The sequence below is a fragment of the Ambystoma mexicanum genome, chromosome 11 (genome assembly GCF_040938575.1).
Source record: "Ambystoma mexicanum isolate Mex_15411 chromosome 11, UKY_AmexF1_1, whole genome shotgun sequence".
Classification (NCBI taxonomy): domain Eukaryota; kingdom Metazoa; phylum Chordata; class Amphibia; order Caudata; family Ambystomatidae; genus Ambystoma; species Ambystoma mexicanum.
In genome coordinates, this window is record NC_090934.1 from 583,808,708 (window position 1) to 583,829,348 (window position 20,641).

General features: G+C 43.7%; 1 long non-coding RNA gene across 1 annotated transcript in view; it reads left to right on the top strand.

The window, feature by feature from the left end:
• Positions 1-19,534, top strand: part of LOC138503593 (uncharacterized) — a 55,369-nt gene extending 35,835 nt beyond the window's left edge. The window contains exon 3 of the long non-coding RNA XR_011279670.1: positions 16,946-19,534. This is a non-coding gene — a long non-coding RNA (uncharacterized lncRNA). The remainder of the gene's footprint in view (positions 1-16,945) is intronic.
• The last annotated feature ends 1,107 nt before the right edge of the window (positions 19,535-20,641 follow it).

The following is a 20,641-nucleotide window of genomic DNA, read 5'->3' on the forward strand; positions in this document are numbered from 1 at the left end:
GCTAACTTTCTGGTTTTGGACATTGCTAGCGAAGAGATTTGGGCAGAATTCTGTGGAGAGTCTTGGGAATCTGAAAGAAAAATTTGGCAACTGGAGATCAGAGCCATTGTGGGTTCCCCTGGTTCCAGTTCTGGGCCGCCCCCCCCTTTTTGGAGGCAGTCCCCAGTATGGGTTTGAACCCGGGGATTTTCTTGCTGTTGGTTCTGGGATGAGATGGTGGGCGGCGGTAGCTCAGTCTCCACATCTCCCCAGTCTGGATTTGCATTCCTAGGGACCCATTTTTCTTTGGGAGGAGTTCCCCCCTCTCTGAAGGAGAAGATCCTTTTCTCAGGATCCTCTGAGGATCCCTCTCCCTCAAATTGGAAGATCTGTACCTCCTCCTCAAACTGAGTCTGTTTGGGTCTTTTGTTTCTCCTACCCCCCCCTCTGCTCCTTAGGAGGCAGACTTTCAGGGGCCAGTGATTTTGTTTCCGGTTCCTGGGTTTCCAGGGGCTGTTTACAAGTGAGGAAGGAAGCTTCCTCCAAGGCTTTACACCCCCCTTCCCTTTGTGCCTCCTCCCTGGGAACCGGTGAGTTATCGGGGTGCTGCCCCCGTCATTGTTCTGGAGCACCAGGTCCAGAGTTGGGTGCGTTCTGCGCCGGCATGCTGATCTGAGGGTTCTGCTGCGCCCTCAGTATATGACCCATATCCCGCGCCATGTTTTGAACCTGGCGCTCTAACTGGGAAACCCGCTCAGGCTGATACGGGGCCCTGTTTTCTCCCCTGGGCTGATCCCGGGAAGGGTAGCTATCCCTCCTCTGGTAATACCCCGGGTTGGGAAGATTTGGGTACCCCTCCACCCTTGGCCTCCCCTCTCCCGGATTCAGTGGTCTGGGCTCAGGGAATTGGGGAAAGAAGGATGGATGGTTTTGGGGCTGAAAGTCGGGTGGATATCTGGGGAAAAAGTTCTGCCCAGGGTTTGGTAAATTTCTGCCCTCCTGTGGGAAGTTTGGAGGGAAGTTCCCTGGGTTAGGTACTTGGCTGGATCCCCCCCCCCTGGGCTGGAGGAGTCCACACATAACCCAGGATGGGTCGATTTCCCTTGTAACGGGGACTTACATAATCAGGAGAGCGAGGGACCCCATTTGTGGGGCTGCCTCCTTGGCTCCCTGTCTGTGACTGGCCCGAGGACCTTCTGGGCCTAGCATTATTAGGTGCAGGTAGGTTTTTAGGCCCCCCCATCTTCAAATCTAAAACGGGGGTGACCTTTACCTCTGCCACCTTGGCAGCAGCAGGGGTGGTGTTGGCTTTGGGGTTTTTCTGGGCATTACTTTTGCTATCTACCGGTTTCTGCACCTCATAGATCCGGGTAGCCTGTTCAATGACCCAGTCTAAAGATCTTTTCTCGTGAAAATCCCTCACGAGCTGGGTCATGATATATTTGGGCAAGGCATGGAAAAACGTATTAATAAATTCCCTGCTATCCGTGCGCACCCTTCTGGTGGTTTGCGCAAAAGCACGTTTCAGTTCTTGCACAAATTCTTGTGGGGCCTGATCCTCCCCACATTGCAAATTGTAGGCTGCCTTGCGAGCCTCTTGAGGATTTCTGTGAACAGAAAAATGTTTCAAGATGGCCGCCTTATAGGTGGACCATCTTAAATGATTTTGGTCCTCCAGCCCCGCAAAGAAACTGGAGTATTCCGGGGAGAAGGTCCACTTTACATATTGAATACAGCTTTGGCTGTCCTTCAAATGGAAAGTCTCCATCATTTGCTCAAACAACTCTAAGTGCTCCCAAACAGAATACTTAGCGTTCTTATGGTAAGGCGTGATGACGCTCCTGATCGCCTTAATCTGCTTTAAAGGGTCCTTAAGCAAGGCCCTTTTTGTCTTATTGGCCCTTTTGGTTCGGGTAACCCTTGTCCATTCGTCCTCGGACTCAGAGGCACTGCTCCCAGAGGTTCCCGTCTGTTCTTCCAGGTTTTCCCGGATTCTGCGAGCCTGGGAATGGCTGGCAGAATGTGGGGACCTGGTCTCCTGTGTCCTGCGCAGTTCAGAGGAGTCTTCAGATTCCTCCTTGCTGCCAGGATTTGCTGGGTACCCCCCCACTGACCTAACTGGGCAGAGGTTTTCAGGATGCCCTTAATGGGCCTATTCTCCCGGGGTTCCCCACTGAATTGCACCATGCTTGGGTGCCCATACCCGGATGCCCGCCCCTCCATTCCTGGATGGTACTGGCCTATGAGCCCCATGCTTCTGGCTGGATAGTAATCTGCCATCCCTGTGGCCCTGTGCTCATGTGCGCCAGGGGACACGGGGGTGGCAGAGTCCAGGGTTTGAGAGGTATGAGGGCCTCTGGTACTAGGGCTCCTGAGGTTATGCTCCGGAGTTTCCATTTCCCAGCGAACCTCATCTCTATCCGCCCCTGCTCCCTGTTGCAATGCAAGAGCCTGCATTTGTGCCTTCAGTTCCTCAGTTAAGGCCTTACTCGACTCTATCAGTCTCTCCTGCATCGCTACCTGCTGTTGGAGCCTATCATTGTGTTGACAGAGGGCCTCATTCTCCCTCTGTGCTTCCTGGTTGGTCCTGGAGAACTGGGCCAGTCTTTGCTGCAGGAGGTTTACCTCCTGGGCTGTGTCCCTATTGGCCTGCTCCTTTCTTGCTAGAGCATCTTCCACCCTTCTGGTGTGCTCTACCAAGTTCTGGTTTTCTTTTTGGAGATCACCCAGCCCCTGGAGGGCCAGGTGATTTTCTTCAATTTCCTTTTTTAAGTGGCAGACTTCCTGGCCTAAAGTGTCTCTTTCCTGACTAAGAGCCTGCATCTGTGCCGCCAGGTCGTCCCTTTGCCGATGAAGGGCACCAGCTTTTTGGCGCTCCTCATCAAACTCTGCCTGGGTATCCAGGTCTTTCAGAATCAGTTTATTGCTCTCCTCTTTCTCTCTGTCTAGTTGGATTTGCAGGGTGGCTACCTGCTCTGTGCATGCCCTGTTGAAATTGATCTGTTGCTCCAGATTTCTCTGGTTCTGCAGTAAGGAGTCCAAACTGTCTTGGTGCTCCTTCTGCAGGGCCAGAAATCGGGTATCCTGGTCTGTCTTTTCCTGTTGTAGGATGCCCATATCCTCTTTTATTTTAATGATATATTGCCTACTATCATTTTCTGCCTCCTGGCTCCTCTGCAGCCTCTGCTCAGAAGAGTCCAGATCAGATTGGGCCTTCTGTAATGCCATCTGTTGCCTATTTGCCAGATTTTGGCTTTCAGCACATCTATCCTGCATGTCTCCCATATATAGGTACAGGTATGCTGCTATCCTGGCAATCTTATTGTGTTCCTCTTTGGCTTTAGGAGCCATATATAGTTCACTCAGGGCCACATGTAAGGGACCCTGATCTCTATATATATCTGACCCTGTTTCAGTGACCTGTTGTGTGATGGCCTGCAACCACACATCCTGGCCCTGTTCGGTCCATTCACCTCTTACAAATAGCTTATGCAAGAGGTGCTCTCTGGCTATTTTCATATCTACCAAGGTCGTCATTCTAGAGATTGGTCTCTGTCCTGACTTACAGAAGTTTGTATTTTATTTTTGCAGAACAGAACTTTTCTTGGAGTGTCCCTTTTGAGGAATGCTTCACAGCGTAATGCAGCGTGGTGATCCGACTGGATGTATGTATCCCGTCAGTTCGCACACTGTATTAAGCTGCACAAATGGTAAATCTAACCCATCGTCTCGGCTCGAGCCCCCAATTTGTAAGGGGATTCAATTCAACACTACAGCTAAGTCAACGCCTAGTCTATAATACTGAATGAAAACCCTTATTGATATATCTTTAGGTCCAGTTCATGCGTTCTGGATGACTACCCCTATATAACACCCCTCTCTTGGAATCCCCCTGACCCCACTGAGCCAAGAAGTAGTTCTGTTTTGCAAGTTTAAAAGGTTTATTTGATAAATTAAAATATATATATATATCACACTTTATAATAAATTAATAATTGACTAGCACACTTAATCTGATATGATAAAGATCAACAACGGAGAATCTGGCACTAGCACACTTCTTATAATCACTAATGAGTTGACATGAAATGGATAAGGTAGCACACTGGTAAATAGGAACAAAAGTATAATGTGGTAGAGGATGCTTTATGTAAGCTCAGGTGGATGCAATATTCCATGAATGCAGTACAGAAAATACTCAATATGATTTCAACCAAACAATGTAATCACTTTTCTCTGGCAATCCCCTCCCCCCCTTGATGCAAGGCAAGGAAATGGAAGGAAAACACACAGTTCTCAGAAATGCAATCAATGTAAATCAGTTCACCCCATCAAGCTTACACTACAGAAAACAGATAGGAGTTTTGAAAACACAGGCAAAATGCTTTGATATGTGCTAGCAATGGATGAGAAATATGCTGGAAATGCTTTTAATTCCCTTTCAGAGGTTCAGGGTGAGTGGTATCTAGTTAATATTAGTCCAGGCTCACACTAGCAATGATGCAGGGATAGTTAGCAGGTTAAACGAATTTCTGGCAAATGGAAGGCAAGCAGCAGCAGTTTTTACATGTGAAGAAATTTGCAAATCGCGGTAAAATTCGCGAATGCGTGTTCCGCGATTGCGGTAAAACTATAGTAGGGGTAGGAATGCGGTTCTAGGTTCGTAGGAAAGCCACGATTCTAAGCTTTCTAAGGAAAGTTACTGCAAGTCTCTAACCCAAACGGTTACAGAGTTATGACCGATTTAATAGAGGTCGTTTTTGGTTTTGCAAATTTTAAAAGCTCAAAATGACAAGTGGCAGATTTTGCAGCTAAAATGACAGGTGACAGCTAGGAGGCAGTTCTACTTAGGTTAAATAGATTGAATTATATGATTTTAACTAAGAGAGGTGTTCTGAGTTTTGCTGAGTACTCACAAGAGATTTTGAACCGGAAAGCGACTTGGTCACGGACTTCAGTCTGGTCAGGTCTTCCCGGGTTCTGCTCACAGCGCCTGGCCTCTGGAACTGCTCACAGCATCGGGGTCAGCACTCTGGATACAATGGCCTGGTCTCTGCTAGGCACCGGTTCTCTGGGTCGGGTCCTGCCTTCTCTTTGGATATTTCTGTCACCGGGTTCTTGCAAAAGTTCTTGGCAAAATTCAGACGGCTCGCCCGGCTGTCTGAAGAGTTCAGTTGCAAAAATATTTTGAGGCCTGCTGACAAATACTCTTGCTGGCAGTGGCCTTTTTGGTTAAGGTTCTGAAGTCTCTGTTTATCTTGGAGTCTAAGTGTTGGCTCTTTGAAGATTGATGGAGGTAAGTATGGATTTTTTTCAGCAGAGCGTCCCGCTGCAGATGGAATTGAAGGTCCCTATCTGTCCTGTCTGTCTGCTTTTATGTGTTTAGAATGTGGGTGTGTTCTAGCATCACTGACCCTACCTCTCTCTCAGCTTCTAATTGGTCAAACTTCCATTTATCATTTGATTGGGGAATGAACTGTGAGTCAGAGGGATGTCATTTTATGGCTTGCAGATAGGACACTCCTCTGTCAGATTGCACACATTCTATATTTGATAATAAAATACATATTTCACAGTTACACAGTTGCTTGAAATTACATATACATGGTGTGGCTGAATTTAGCCATGTCTCTGTCCAAATCTGCTGTTTCTAAGAGCTTGCATTCAAAAATGGCACATAATTGACTTTTTAACTGATTTTTCAATTTCTGACATTGACCCAACTTTACATACATGTGTGCAGGGAGTATGGACATTAACTGATGAAGTTTCAGATTTTTAACATGCATACATTTAGAGTAATATCCACTTTTCCGCTAAAACCCCCCTGAACATACCACCGGTTCTAAAAACCTCTTAAACTGTGGGCAGAAAAATCACAAGAATTATGGTATCATTTATAAAATTTTCACATGTCCGCTCTATGAGTTATTCATCTTTTTAAAGTTATGTTCTGGCTCCAAAGGGGTGTGGTTTACCCTCAGCACAAGGTTGAATTTCTGGTTTTTCCAGTTCTGCCAAGCCAGCTTGCTCTCACAGGCAGTGCTCCTCCCCTTTCCTCAGGAGGAAGCCACTTTTTACGACCATTTACGACTCCTGCCAATAAAACCTTTGCCTGAGCCAGGACAGGGCTTTGTTCACTTTCCTGCAGAGCACAGGTAATTCAATTATCAGATAGATGGCATATCCTTAGTGTGGCCAGCAAAAAGGCAGATGGGCCTGGGAACACAGTTGTGACTCAAGTTTCACTCCTGATGGGGGTAGTTGCCAGGCAGAATTCAGTTCCTTAAGCCAGACTTTCAGCTAACTGTCATGTTTTTTTTGTTGCTTTTTAAATTAACTTGCAATTTTACACATGCAGCTAGAATGCTGATTCTAAGTTTAAACTATGACATTTCAACAGTTACAAAGGCATGTGACACCAAACATAGGTCACTCATTTAATCTAAACATTTTCGATTTTAGTGTCTTTAAATCCAGTGCAACTTAAACTGCTGACTCCATAGCAGTTTTGTTATAAGCATTGTTTTGGGCTCTTCATTTCCCAGATTTTGTAAGCACACAAAACCTCATTCTGCCAAATGTCTGCTGGTGTTCAGTGAATATTTTGCACATGTTGCAATGTTTAAAATAGACACTTTGGCTTGCCTTCAGAGAAACACAGGGTGGTTTTAAAACGCCGGCTTTTGGATAGTGGTGAGTACTGGTACTGCACCCATTTTTGGGATTTAAGAATGAATTCCCCACAATTCTAGGTTGCATTTGGCAATCAGCATTGCCATTCCCAATGGTTTCAGACTACTGTGCGGGTAGTCCAATGGTGGTTTTAGGCAGTGTCCTTCTGTGCCCATAACATCGGCAAAAATGGGTGGCAGCCTATTCTTCCTGCATTTCCCTGTGCATTTTCTGGGAAGCTCTGGCCATCATGATGTTTTCATGTCAGTACTGCACAGTTTTGAGGTAGGGCTCGGATGCATGGGTAAATACATCCCACAAGATCCTGCCAGGACGTCTCTTGTGTTTAGCAACTGCCTGGTATATGCGGCCAGGACTTCTTATGGTTTCTCCTTTGTCCTCCAGTAGCATATACCTTTTCACTGGTTGTCTTGGTATATATACTTGACAAACATCCAATTTGCTTTTCTTATTTTCATAACCTTTTCTCTTCAAGTAGCATATACTTCTTAACTGGCTGACTTGGTATATCCACTTGACAAACATTCACTTTTACAATCTTCTTGGGAATTCACTTTCTCTATCTTTATAACATTCTAATGTTCCCTGTGGTTGCCGCAGTGCCCCAGCGTTCCTTACTCTGCTTTCACAGACCCACCAGTTCCCAGTAGCGTTTTCGGGCTTGCTTCACCATTTGTGAATCTGTTGTCTCCCCTAAATGCCTACTTAAATGAACCAACCCCACCAATTCCTTATGTAAATACCATGAAAAAAACGTTTGTGCATTCGATAAAAGGAACTGCTGTAGTCTTTTTACATATCATTGGTGAATATATCATTCATGTACTATAACCACTTTTAATGCATCTTAATGATAAATGAGAGCAAATATCTTGCACCAGAGCGCTCTGTAGGTGAACCACATTGCTTTCCGGGGTGAATGGTGCACATTTGCAAGACTAGTGTTGTGTCCTCTTTTTCGCAAAAATCGTCCAGAAAGGGATATATTATTAGCTTGAGGATACTGCAGTGAAGTCTTTGTGTAAGTGAAAAAGTAGCACACACCTTTGGAGGATTCATCACATGGGTGTCTGTTTCAAAGCAGTCTTTGCCTCACATTTTCATCGCATGAAACATAACACGTCATAATTAGTTTCACAGCATGGCTGGGGCTATCAGACTGTGGGTTGGCTGTTATTGACAAGTACATTTCAATGCAGATCCTTAGCTTGTATTGTTCTCTGTGTTAACAGTACTAATATATCTCTAGACCTTCCGCTTTGTTAATAAGAGAACAAGCACAACACACACGAGCTGAGATTCGCAGAAACAAGAACTGTATGCTACTGTGGTGGGCTGTAAGCGTTGCTGAAATGGGATTTGATATTTCAGGTAAGGAGAAACGTTCATTAGGGTACTAGATCTAGATTTGAGCTAGTAAAGAACAAGACTTTGTTTAATCTGGTAGATCTTTGTTTAGGGGCACATATACCTAATTAAAATCCTAGTGGCTACCCATTGAATTCATGGAGAAAATGTGTACTTGACCTAAACAGACAAAATATAGGTGGGAGAAATATTACAGCACTTACTTATGGGATAGGAACACCTTGCGTGACAAGACAGAAAGTGTGGTCTCTGCTTTGTGTAATAATTCACTTGCATGGTGAAACATGGAACTCTTTGCAAAACAATTAAAAGCCCGCTTTTGATTCCCCACCCACCACTGCCTCAAATATAACACACGTTTTATAAAGTAAAATAACATAATTTTCGTGAAGGCCTAGAGCGTTGCCACTCTAATGGAGTGTTGAATAAACAGCCATTCACTGCCAATAAATAGCATGAAGAGTTACTACATGAATATGATTCGGTATCTAAATTGAAGACTGTACCAAAAGTGTTCAGACCATATGCTTTGTCACTGTAAGATACAGTGTACATGTGAGAATCATCTCATATCGCGGTGTAGTACTATGCTACCTTCAGTGAATAGGTTTATCCACTCACTTTTTGACTGAATTACTAAGCACAGTGCCAGCTGTTTCTTTTCACGTAGGCCATTTCAGGGAAAAGGGTTTTGGGTGCGAAGGAGCAACCCAATAGCACAGGTCTCTGGCATTTTTCCATGATATGATATGGCATTTATAACGTGCCTATTGAGTGTTTCAAGGCGCGACGAGGCAAGGGAGGGGGAACACAGGGAAGACGGACAACGATCCTACTAGGCCAGTTGTCATTCAGATTGCACAAGTCCATGGGAAGGGGGAAGGGGAAAAGTGCAGGGGGAAGGGGACGAGAACAGTGTAGTACATGGGATAAGCGAATAAATAACAATAGTAGAGGTGAGGCCAGCCGGTGGCAAGTGCAAGGGTAAGTACAGGCATCAGGTATCAAGTGATGGTAGTGGGATTGTAGGGATACAGAAAACAGTCCCCACGTGTGGTGTTGGCCAGGACGGCAGTGCAGGTGTGCGACTGGCGGGGGAGGTGACCTGGGCCAGAGATCAGAGGGTGGCCAGGTAACCAGTACAGTATCAGCCAGGAGGTCAGCAGGGGAGAGGAGGAGAAATAGCAGAAGCAAAGAGAAAGGCTTTGAGGTGTTTCCGGAACCGGAGATGGTTCTCCTCAAGTTTCAGAGAGGCTGTTCCAGAGGGAGGCCCCAGCTGAGGAAAGAGATCTACCACCAACTCGTTGCTTGGAGAAGCGACTGACCCTGAGGGAGTTGGAGGCGGATGAGCGAAGGGCTCGAGAATGAAGATATTTAGGAAGAGATTGAGGCCCCAGGCCCCAGAAGGCCTTGTATACAATGCACAGGGTTTTTAACGTAATCCTCGCAGCCACTTGGAACCAGTGCAGTGATTTCAGTCCTGGAGAGATACAATCCCTGGGCTTGAGACCAAGGACAAGTCTCACAGTCCTGTTCTGGATGAGTTGCAGAGGACGGAGAGTAGAGGCAGGCAGATTTAGAAAGAGGTTGTTGCATGAGTCCAGCCTAGAGAGAACCAGAGCTCTGGAGACAGTGAGCTTCTGTGGGAAGGAGAGGAAAGGGAGAATACCTCTGAGGAGGTGCGGCTGTTAGTGTCACTTCTTAGAGACGTCAGAGATGTGAGGAGAGAAGGAAAGTGTGGAATCGAAGATGACCCCGAGGTTCTTAGCCTCACAAGTGGGAGCAGGAAGAGGGCCGAGAGAGGTCGGCCAGAGAAAGACCGGAAAGGAGGGAGTGGGTGTGCAGATGAGGAGAATATAAGTCTTACTGACGTTAAGGCAGAGGTCATTGGCAGCACACCACTCCTGGATGGCAGAAAGACAGTCAGTGATGAGAGACGGGGAGGAGGTGGCAGAGGGTAGCCTGAAAATGAGTTGAGTGTCATCTGCATAACACTGAAAGTTGGGGCATAGAGCGGCGATGCAGTGGGCGAGAAGTGCCAGGTATTGGTTGAACAGCCAGGGAGAGAGGTTAGACCCCTGGGCGACACCACAGGTAGAGAAAAAGATGGCGGAGAGGAACGACCCAAGTTGGACATGGGAGTGTCAGTCAGAGAGGAAAGAAGTCAGCCATGCCAGGGCCCGACCGGTGATGCCCAGGTTATCACAGAGACATTTGAGCAGGATGGCATGGTTAACCGTGTCAAAGGCAGAACAGTGATCAAGCAACATGAGGACACAGGGGGTGTTAGAATCAAGGTTAGATAGCAGTTCTTCACGGATGTTCAGGAGAGCAGTTTCTGTGCTTCTGGCAGCTCTGAAGCCAGACTGATGGTCATGAAGGCACCCAACAGATTCAGTGTGGATGTTGAGCTTGGAGATGGCCAGCTTTTCAAGGTGTTTGCCCAGGAAAGGAGTGATGGAGATTGGGCGATAGTTAGCCAGGCAGGAGGGGTCAGCAGAGGGTTTCTTAAGAAAAGGGTGCACAAGAGAGTGCTTCAGGGGAGATGGGAAGACTCCAGTGGTGAAGGAGTGGTTGCAGAAGTCAGCCAGGGCAGGAGCCAGGAAGTCAATGTGGTCCTTAATGGTTTTGGAGGAACAGGGGTGAACCTGTTTGAACGAGACTTTCATAGATGGGACTTGTCTAGAAACCTTGTCAGCGGAGAACAGGGGAAAGGCAGAGAAGGAGGGAGGAGAGGTAGCCGAAGAAGGGCCAGAGAATGAGCAGGGAGTAGCGGGAGGGAGGGGAGAGGAGGAGAGTGAGGACAAGATGTCCTGAGTTTTAGAGATGAAGTGAGACGCCAGTGCCGTGCAGAGGGCCTGGGAAGGGACAGGATAGGTAGAGACTGCGGCAGGGTTGGCTAGTTCCTTGCAGATTTTAAACAGTTCAGCCGAGTTCATCGAGGCCGCAGAGACACGGTCTTGGATGTGAGCTCTCTTCTTGGTGAGGACAGAGAACCCGTATTGCCTTTGGAGCAGGCAGCGGGCCAGTTTGTCAGAGGATGTACATGAAGCACACCATTTCCTCTCATGTGTGGCACAAGCAACAGTGTTGCTACAATTTCACATTTTCTCATGCACATCATGAATAACATTCCACAAGCATGTGTTGGATGTTTTTTAAACTTGGAAACATAGTGGTAAAACTCAGAAGAGATATTTTTGGGCTAAAATCGATTATCTGGATATTTATGTACTGTAGTTTATTATATGGAGAAGATTAAGGTACAATCATTCTCCTATATCCATGCTTCACAATAAAAATACAAAATATCAAAATTAAATTTTTAGTATATGATTAATGTGGTTTCCAAATCATGCCTACCAAACAGGTAAGTATTGAAGTAAAATATTCACAAATTTCAGCTAGCAGTAAAAAGAGGTGGGAGCCAAATATGGTCATGTGCAGAAATAGCTAAGCAAGCTGAAATGCAATCTTCACCTTAGAGCCAAGGTATATGAGCATGGTCAACTCATTCAATTACATGGTCCACAACCTGTCTAAATTGCCACACCCTAAATCTGTCCTAATAGTCACCACCTGGGAATGGAAATGTTTCCCATGAGAAAAAAATCTCTCTCTCTCTCTCTCTCTCTCTCTCTCTCTCTCTCTCTCTCTCTCTCTCTCTCTCTCTCCAAAGAAGGAAAAAAAAACACTCTCTCCGCAGGCCAATCAATTAAAGATATATCAATATATCACTATTTTTGTACCTACATTATGACACTTGTCAAAAAAATAAAACAGAGGCACATTTGCAAAACCATGCTTTCAGGTCCTTGCCAATGCTCCTTACAAAAGTTTGCTGGAAATCCACCCATGTTTTATTTTTTCAAAAGCGTCAAATGTATGCACATACAATCGTCATATAACCTAGCCCCCACTTGACAAAATTGTTAAGTGACTTCAATTCAGCAATCCCACTAAGTCAGTGCCTCGTCTGGGACGCCCAAGGGAAGCCCTTATTTATATATTTTTATAGCAAGTTATACCCTGGATGATAAACCCTTGTATGACACCCCTCTCTATGAATCCCCCTGATCTCACTGAGCCAAGAAGTAGGTTTGTATTGCAATTTAAAAGATTTATTGGAAAAATTAAACAAAATATATGTATATCACACTTTTATAATAAAGTAATATTTGATAGCACATTATGAATATAATGTTGATCAACAATAGATAATCTGACACTAGCACACTTCTTTACAATCAATGAGGAGTTAGTATAGGAAGGATAAGGTAGCAGAAAATACTTTTATGGTTTCAAGGAAAAGCAATGAGGGAAAAATGCAGCACAGAAATAAACTTGATATGATTTCAGCAAAAGATATGATCACTTTTTCTTTGACAATTCCCTCCCCGCCCCCTATGCAAGATAAGGAGATAGAAGGAGAGCACACGATTCTCAGGAATACAAAATGCAATACAAATTTCCAGTTCCCCTCAGCGAGCTTAGAGGAAGACAGGTATGATTTTAAAGCAGGCAAGTTCCTTTTAAATGTGGTGGCAATGAAGTGAAAAATATGCTGAAAATGCTTTTAATTCCCTCTAGAGGTTCAGGGTGAGTGAGAGATACTTTAAATCAGTTCAGGTCAGCCCTACCAATGATTCAGGGATGGTTATCAGGTTGAAAATGGGATTCAGTAATGGAAGCAAAAGACAGATATTTTTACACGTGGTTGAAATGAAGCAAACTGTCAATTAGGCTTGTTGGAAAGCTTAGAATCTTAGCTTTAAAATGAAAGTTAAATCTCGCTTCTAGCACAAACGGTTCAAGAGATACGGACGATTTAGTGGAGGTAGATTTTCAGAAATGAAATTACAGTTTCAGAGTGACAGATGCGCTTGGAAGGTTTGAATCAACAGGATGTACACACAATTCCTTATGATGCAGTTCTAATAGGTTAAAATAGTTTGATTTAGATTATTTTAAACTAAGAGATTGGTTTTGCTCAGTTCTCGCTGAGTACTCACACTATGAATTTGAAATAGGCCGTCAATGTCTGATCAGATTTAGACTGGACTCCTGGCGGGTGGTTCTGAAGTCAAAGCTCTCTGGGTCAGCTCTGCTCTGCACTTCATAGCGGTCTGGTCTGGGTCTCTCTGGTTCTGGTCTCTCTGGATACAGCACTGCTTTCTGGGTCTGCTACCGGTTCTGGCAAAAGTTCTTGGCAAAGACTCCAAGAGCTTGCCCGGCTGTAGAATAGTTTGGTTGCATTGCTGGATTCTGAAGGCCTGCTGAGAATAGTTCTCAGCTTGTGGGTTAGGCCTTTGCTTTAAGTTCTGTAGTCTATCTGGAGTCTAAATTCTGGATGTTCCTTCTAGATGTTGTGTGGTCCGGCAAAATGCTCTGCAAGAAAATGGAAAATGCATGTCTTGTCTGTCCAAGCAGTCTCTTTTTATGTGTTCTGCAAGTGGGTGTGTGCGTGGGCATAACTAAGCCTGCCCCTCACAACTTATCATTGGCTAAGTCCTCCTCTCTCCCTTGATTGGGGGAAGGAATGGAGTGTCATCAGGGATTAATTTTATGGCATACAGAAAGAACACTCCCCTTGTCAATTTGCCCACAAATCTATTTTTGATCCAAATACATATTTATCTATGTACCATTTTTCTAATATTATATGTCCAGTTAACATATTTTCTGTAGCACCAAACCATCCGATCCCTGTCTTTGTAAGAGGTCAAGTCCACTTCTGACAGAATTCTGTCCTTTTCATCCAGATAACGACCACTAAACTTTTCCAGATTTTACACAAATGTGCACAAGGAATATGGGTATCAGATGATAAGGTGTCAGAATTTTAATATACATACATTTGGAGTAACAACCTATTTTCCGCTAATACCCCCCAGAACATACCACAGAGCCTTAACTCCTCTTAAAATGTGCACAGAAAAATCACAAGAATGATGATATTATTTATATAATTTTGACATGTCCGCACTATGAATTATCCATCTTTTTAAAATTATGCTCTGGCCCAGAGGGGTGTGGTTTCCCAAAGCACATGGTGGAATTTCTGGTTTGTCCACTTCCTCCAGCTCAGCTTGCTCACAGAGGCACTGCCCCTCCCAGTTTCTCCCAAGAGGAAGCTATACTACGCCCCCCCCCCAATATAACATTTGCCTGCCAAGGAAAGTACATTGTTCTGTTTCCTTCCAGTCCTAGGTGCCACTCCCCTGATTCACTCAGAGAGGTGTCATCTCCTTTTGGTGGGGGCAGCAGAATGCAGCCAGGCCTGGGAAGAGTTGCTGGGCAAGTTTCAACTCCTGTCGGGGGTAGTTGCCAGGCAGAATTCAATCTCTTTAAGCCAGGCTTCAGCTAAATGTCACTTTTGTTCCAGTTTTCTACATCCAAATCAAACGTACAATTTTTACACATGCAGCTAGAATGCTGATTCTAAGTTCAAAACTATGACATTTAACAGTTGCAAACTATGTGACACTCAACAGTAGGTTACTCTTTTATTTTAAACATTTAGATTTTAGTGGCTTTCAGTCCAATTTAACTTAAGCTGCTGACATCCACAGCTCAGCCAGTTTCATTATGAACATTATTTTAGGCTCTTTCTTTTCCAAGATTGTGTATGCACACAAGACTTCATTCTGCCAAATGTCTGCTGGTGTTCAGTGAGATTTTTGAATATCTTGCAATGTTTGAAATAGGCATTTTGAGCTTGCATTCAGAGAAACAAAGGTGATTTCAAAGTGTGGTTGAGCTAACAGGCACTGCTGTTTTTCCTTTGGCACACATTCCACTTATGGCACTCCGGGCCCATCACGCTCGCACTGGTGGGTGGCAGGTAAGGCGACCATTTTGGTGTGTGCAAAAACTGTGCTGTTTTCCTGGATTCTGGCGCAATGTGGGCTTTTCGGCCATCTTGGATTTTCTAAGCCCACAGCACCAAATGTTGCAGAATAATAGCTCGAACGTGGGTCAATACACCCGACAAAATCCATTCAGACTTTACGAAAACATTTATATCTAGATCTACAATCTTTTTGCAAACCTTTGTGTAGATTTGTCAAATGGCACCACATTTATAAGCCTTTAAATAATTTTGGGACCCCCTCTAGTTTTGCCCCCTCTTGACAGAATCCCACCAAACTTTGCAAACTGATTCGGGATCAGGTCAGGAATATAATTCCGAAATTTCATGCATTTTCATTAAGTAGCGCCAAAGTGATAAGCCATCCAAAAACTGCCCCCAAACATCTGAACTGTCCCCGAACCTCACAGGACTGTTCGCGAACATCCGAACTGTTCGCAGACTTTCGTGGTGAAAAACACCTGTTGTTTTGCTTCTTGCAGCCATATCCCATCCCATCTCATTCTCAAAACCCCTCACCTCCCCAGAGATTATTTGATAAATTTGACAAGTGCAATTTTGTGTTTTTTAATATGTTTTTACCGCGATGTCCGCGGACACCGTCCGCTGTCCCTGAATCCAAGCTGGCTGGTGTTTCCAAAATTCTGACGGACCTTATGCTTCATCCAAACCAATCAGCAAACACGTTTTGTGTCCGTGGACATGACGCAAGCCGATTAACCAATCGGTGTCCTGTCCGTGGAGCGGACAGGGAAGTGTGTCCGCAGAACATAGATATCACTAATTTTTCTAACTTACATTTTGGTTACCACTGGACAGATTTACACCAAATTAACAAAAGCACGCTTTCCGGACCAAGCTGCCGCTCCTGCCGCAAATTTGGTGAAAATCTGTCCAGCAGTTTGGGCTGTAGCCGTAAGCAAAGTTTGTTCCCGTTGTGTCTATGGAAAAAAAAAAAATTTGGGACCCCCCCTGTAAGTTTGCCCCCTCTGGATGAAATCTCACCAAACTTTGCCAAGCAGAGCGGGCCATATACTTTTTTTGCAAAGTTTGGTGAGGATTCGTCCACGGGGAGCAAAGTTATAAGCCGCCCAAAAAGTGCTCTTCCTATGGGTTTAGCAACTTAACCATAACTACATGGCTGCTACTGCAGGCCATGTAATATATATATATATATATATATTATACAAAGTTGTGTTTGTTTGTGGGTTTGTATCTGAAATGGAACTTGAGGACATAACTTCTCATGAACGGTGAGGTCTGGTGTCATGAATCTTGCATGGAATATTCTTTATTTCATTGCCAAATTAATGCAACTATTTCTAGCTCGATAGGTCATCCCATTGCTGAGAATTAATTATTTGGATTTTCGGTATTACGTTTTGTGGTCTGTTCCGCACGCCATCTACAGGTAATTTGTAGAAAGTGCTCATTTTTTCACTGTCTATGCTAAACTGTTCTTGCATTTTTTGGTTTTCAAATTATTTTAGTAGAGAGTTATTGTGTCTTTATTTTCATTGATTTGTTTTTCAATAAAATGGATACATGTTAATTTCACTAATTAAACACCAAAGTTTTATTTACCTCTGATTGAAATTCTCATGTGAATATCATATTTGTATTCTTACTTTGATTAATTGCCGTGAGTGCTTAGCAGCGAAAATGTTAATGCTAAGAACACTGCAAATAATCAGAGTAAGCATACAGATATGATATTCATGTCAGAATTTAAATCAGAGATGAATAAACAGTTGGTGCTCAATTGATTAGTGAAATTAACACGGGTCGCGTTTTTCCTTTGTGGCAATCAACAATATGTGTTCATCTTTTTCAGTGGACTATGAAAACAATATGAGAATGGATATTGCGGTGTAGCCGGGTACTTAGCTAGTCACCCTATAAAGTTGCTTCATATATAGGTTGAGTGTCATAAATTCTGCATGGAATATTCTGTATTCCATTGCCAAATGAATGCAACTATTTCTGGCTCGATAGGTCATCCCGAGATAATTAATGTTTTTGTTTTTTCAGCTTTGTTTTTCGCCATTACGTTTTGTGGTGTTAAACCGCTATCTACAGATCATTTGTAGGAAGTGCTCATCATCGAGCATTGAAGTTGAAACATGATCACCATTCTGAAGAAGGAACATCTCAAGACCATGAAGCTGATAGAATTCAACATGCTTTGAGACAGAACAATGAAAGTGCTTAAGAAGCTGAAGCATGGCTTACTGATCATAGAATTTGTGCTACTAAAAAATAAAGCAATGGAACGGCTCCAGAAATTGAAGCACAACTTGCAGGGAAGAGAATTAGTGCTGCTGAACAACGAAGGAATTAAACTGCTGAAGAAAATCAAGTGACACTTACTGATCTGCGAATTTGTGCTGCTAAAAAACAAAGCAATGAAACTGAAGTGAGATTTACCGATCAGAGATTTAAAAATCTGAGAATTGAAATCCCGGGCACAGCCAGGTAGTTCAGCTAATATATAATAATAGTGACGTTTGATATGCTTCACACCACAAATTAATAGGCTCCTTTGATCACTTATTGCAACACCACTTGAAAAATACTTCTGTGTGTATGATGGTGTGTGCACCATTTTAAAATGGCTGCTGAAATGTGGCTTTACTCTCTATTGACTTGAAAGGAGGACCAATATACAATTAAGCTTTTGCCTGAGAAGCGCTGATGTGAATGTTCACAACATAGCAACTCCTTGAAGAACAAACATCAGATGGTTCTTGTAGTGACAGTAGCTAGCCAGGCTGAAGCTATGGCTGTTCATCCAACAATCAATTGGTGTTTTCCGGTTCGAGACTGGTAGGTGCATCATGAATTGTTTGCGCAAATGAATTCAGCAGACACTACAATATACTGTGTCCCAGTTCTCGACACCCATGGTTATTTCCTTTGAAGGATCGATTCATTTGAATGACAAAAAAAAGGTACAACGTACAAAGTGATTTTAAAAAAAATCTTTTGCTGGCCAATAGCATGTGTTGACATTCACGGCTGCTAGAAAGGTTTTATGTTGGAGAAAAAGGGGGAGTTCTTTATTTCTGTCATGGCCTTGACATTCAGTTGGCCAGAAAAGGAAAAACAAAAGCTCTAATGGAGTGTAGAAAGATCTGATAGTACAGAAGAAATGCAACAAATAGGAACATTCGCAGTTCCCGTTTTTTAGGCACAAGACTGCGAAAACAATTTATTTCAATTAACTAAACAGCTTGAGAGCGGGCATGAGGGAGAAGATACATAAAATGGGCTTGATGGGCATTTTGTAATACAGAACATTTTGCATTGCAATTTATGGCTTGGTTACAGGCTTTAAGCTTTTTTTTTTGTTTTTTAAAAGGCTATGCTGACAAATATGTATTAGAAAACAGTTCATTAGTCACTGCCTACCTAGCTGCCAAGTTGCCCTGTCTGATGCTTGACACAGAGCCATTTGTGGTCTTTACCACTGCATGTCTGGACTTTGTTTTTTTCCATTGTAAGTACGAGTCCCAGAATGAAATGTGAAAACTAGGGGGTCACACAAGACACAGGGCAGCTATTAGTCACAAAGGCCAAGTATTTTTTCTTAAGGGTGTGCGGCATGGTGAGGTTCCATGGACTAACTATTGTTATGTTATTGTATTCAACAGATAGAGTCTGCAGGCTTGCATCTGCCCGGCGGGTTCTTCACGAGCCATTCAGTGGTATTCCTTCCTAATGGCCAACTGCTCTTAGTGATGATGATGGGCCTGAGAATAATGGTTTGCCCACTCATAGTTACCTTTATTTATTAATTCTGCTGTCAATCACAAATGAAGAATTGACCTTCATTAGAAGACAAAAATTGGAAAATATATCACATCTTACTATCAGAGTTGCCATTCTAAAGAATAAAAATGTGTTCTCATCCCACTGTTTTGCAGAAAACCTCATTTTGATCTGGATTCAAAATGCCATGAAGCATACAACGCTAACTGACATTTGGAGTGTGAACCAACTTTGGCTGATTCAGTCACATTACCACCAACACACCACAGACTTTTTCCATTAGTCTTCACTATTCACAGGATCGTGGTTGGAGACAAGAAAGGATGGGAGGGAAATGCCATGTTTTTTGCATGCGCAGAATGATCACTGTTCTGCTTTTTAATAACCATGGTGTATTTCTACAATGATATGCTAATACACACCCTTTAATTGCTGTGCTGACTGCTTTCTTTGGAAATCATATTATTGAAAATAAAGATTTAGAGTAGGAGCGTGGAAAGGCAATTGAGCAGTAGGTCTCCCTTAATTTTAAGATTTTAAATTGCACTGAGGCAATCATTTATTGTGTGCTGATGATGTACTGTTTGCTTGGACTTAGGAACTGGGAATTGTTTTAATAATAACTGAAGCATCTATTGGCTTTTACATTTTCTTGGTGGTGCAGTTTATTTTTAGGCCCAGCAATACCAGTTGTCTAAATGCCCATGGTATCTAAATAGCTAGTTGTTGACATTCAGCTTTTGTCCTCATTTTCTATTGTTTAAAGGGCTTAAGGGGCATGAAGCCTGTTTTGTCGTGGACAAGACATGATGGTGTGACCGACATAACAAGTTGTTTTACCCCGCTTCCTTAACCAGCCACCTTGTTGTTATTCATGTCATTGTTGGAAATAGATGGTTGTAAAAACTTGAACCTACATTTTGTGCTTCACTTTTTTCCAGATTGGTGCAATAGATGGGGGAGGCTATATGAGGGTGGATCACATGGGAGGAAATAGCCACTGGGGAGATGTCATGGCTCCATTCGTTGAGAGGCAGTATCCCCCACTTTCCCATGAGCAAAACCATGTTGCCCCATACCCTGATGGCCATTTGCAATGTTAATGTTTTTGAAGGTAGAACTGAATTTCAATGTAAAATCGTTGCAAAAGACTCTCCAAACATTTTACAACAAAAACCATTAAGGGACTTGAAATCCCATAATCCTCTAAGTACTGAGACAAGGAGGATAAATGAGTTAACATGAAGCTGCAACTGTATTGAGCGTGCCAGTTGTTGTGAAGAGGAATATTACAAATCGAAACCACACAGTAAGCAACAGCTCAAAAGAAGGCGTGAGTGCTTCAACCAAGGGAGACATAGGCTGGAGATGCGTTCCGGCGTGTGGGAAAGAGAAACCTAACTGGTTGTGCAGAAAGTGCAAGCAAAAGCAGGAGTGGCAATGAAATAAAATATTTTATTTATATTGCGCTCATACACAAGTGTTTCAGAGTGCGAGCAGGCAAAGGGAGGGGAACAGGGAAGAACAAAAACAACAATCTTACTAGGCCCAGTGACATCAAGAGCACACAAGTGCATGGGAAAGGGAAAAGGGGGAAAGTGCATGGAAGGGGGGAGAGGTGGAAAGTGTGGAATAGAGGAGAGAACAGAATTAATAAATAAGTAAAATAAATAAATAAATATATAAAGGTGGAGGTGCGGCCAGCAAGTGGCAAGTGCTAGGTTAAGCAGATAGGGTATGTATGATAAGTGCAAAAGAGAAATGGGAGGGGAACTGTATGGGTACAGATACAGACCCCAGTGAAAGGGGTGGCCCGGAGGCAGTGCAAGAGGGGGTGGCAGGGGGAGCAGGTACCTGAGCCAGAAGGACAGAGGATGGCCAGGTGCACAGTGCCAAGAGAGAAAACAGAATCTGCAGGGGAGAAGAGGGGCAAAGGCAGAAGCAAAGAGGAAGGTC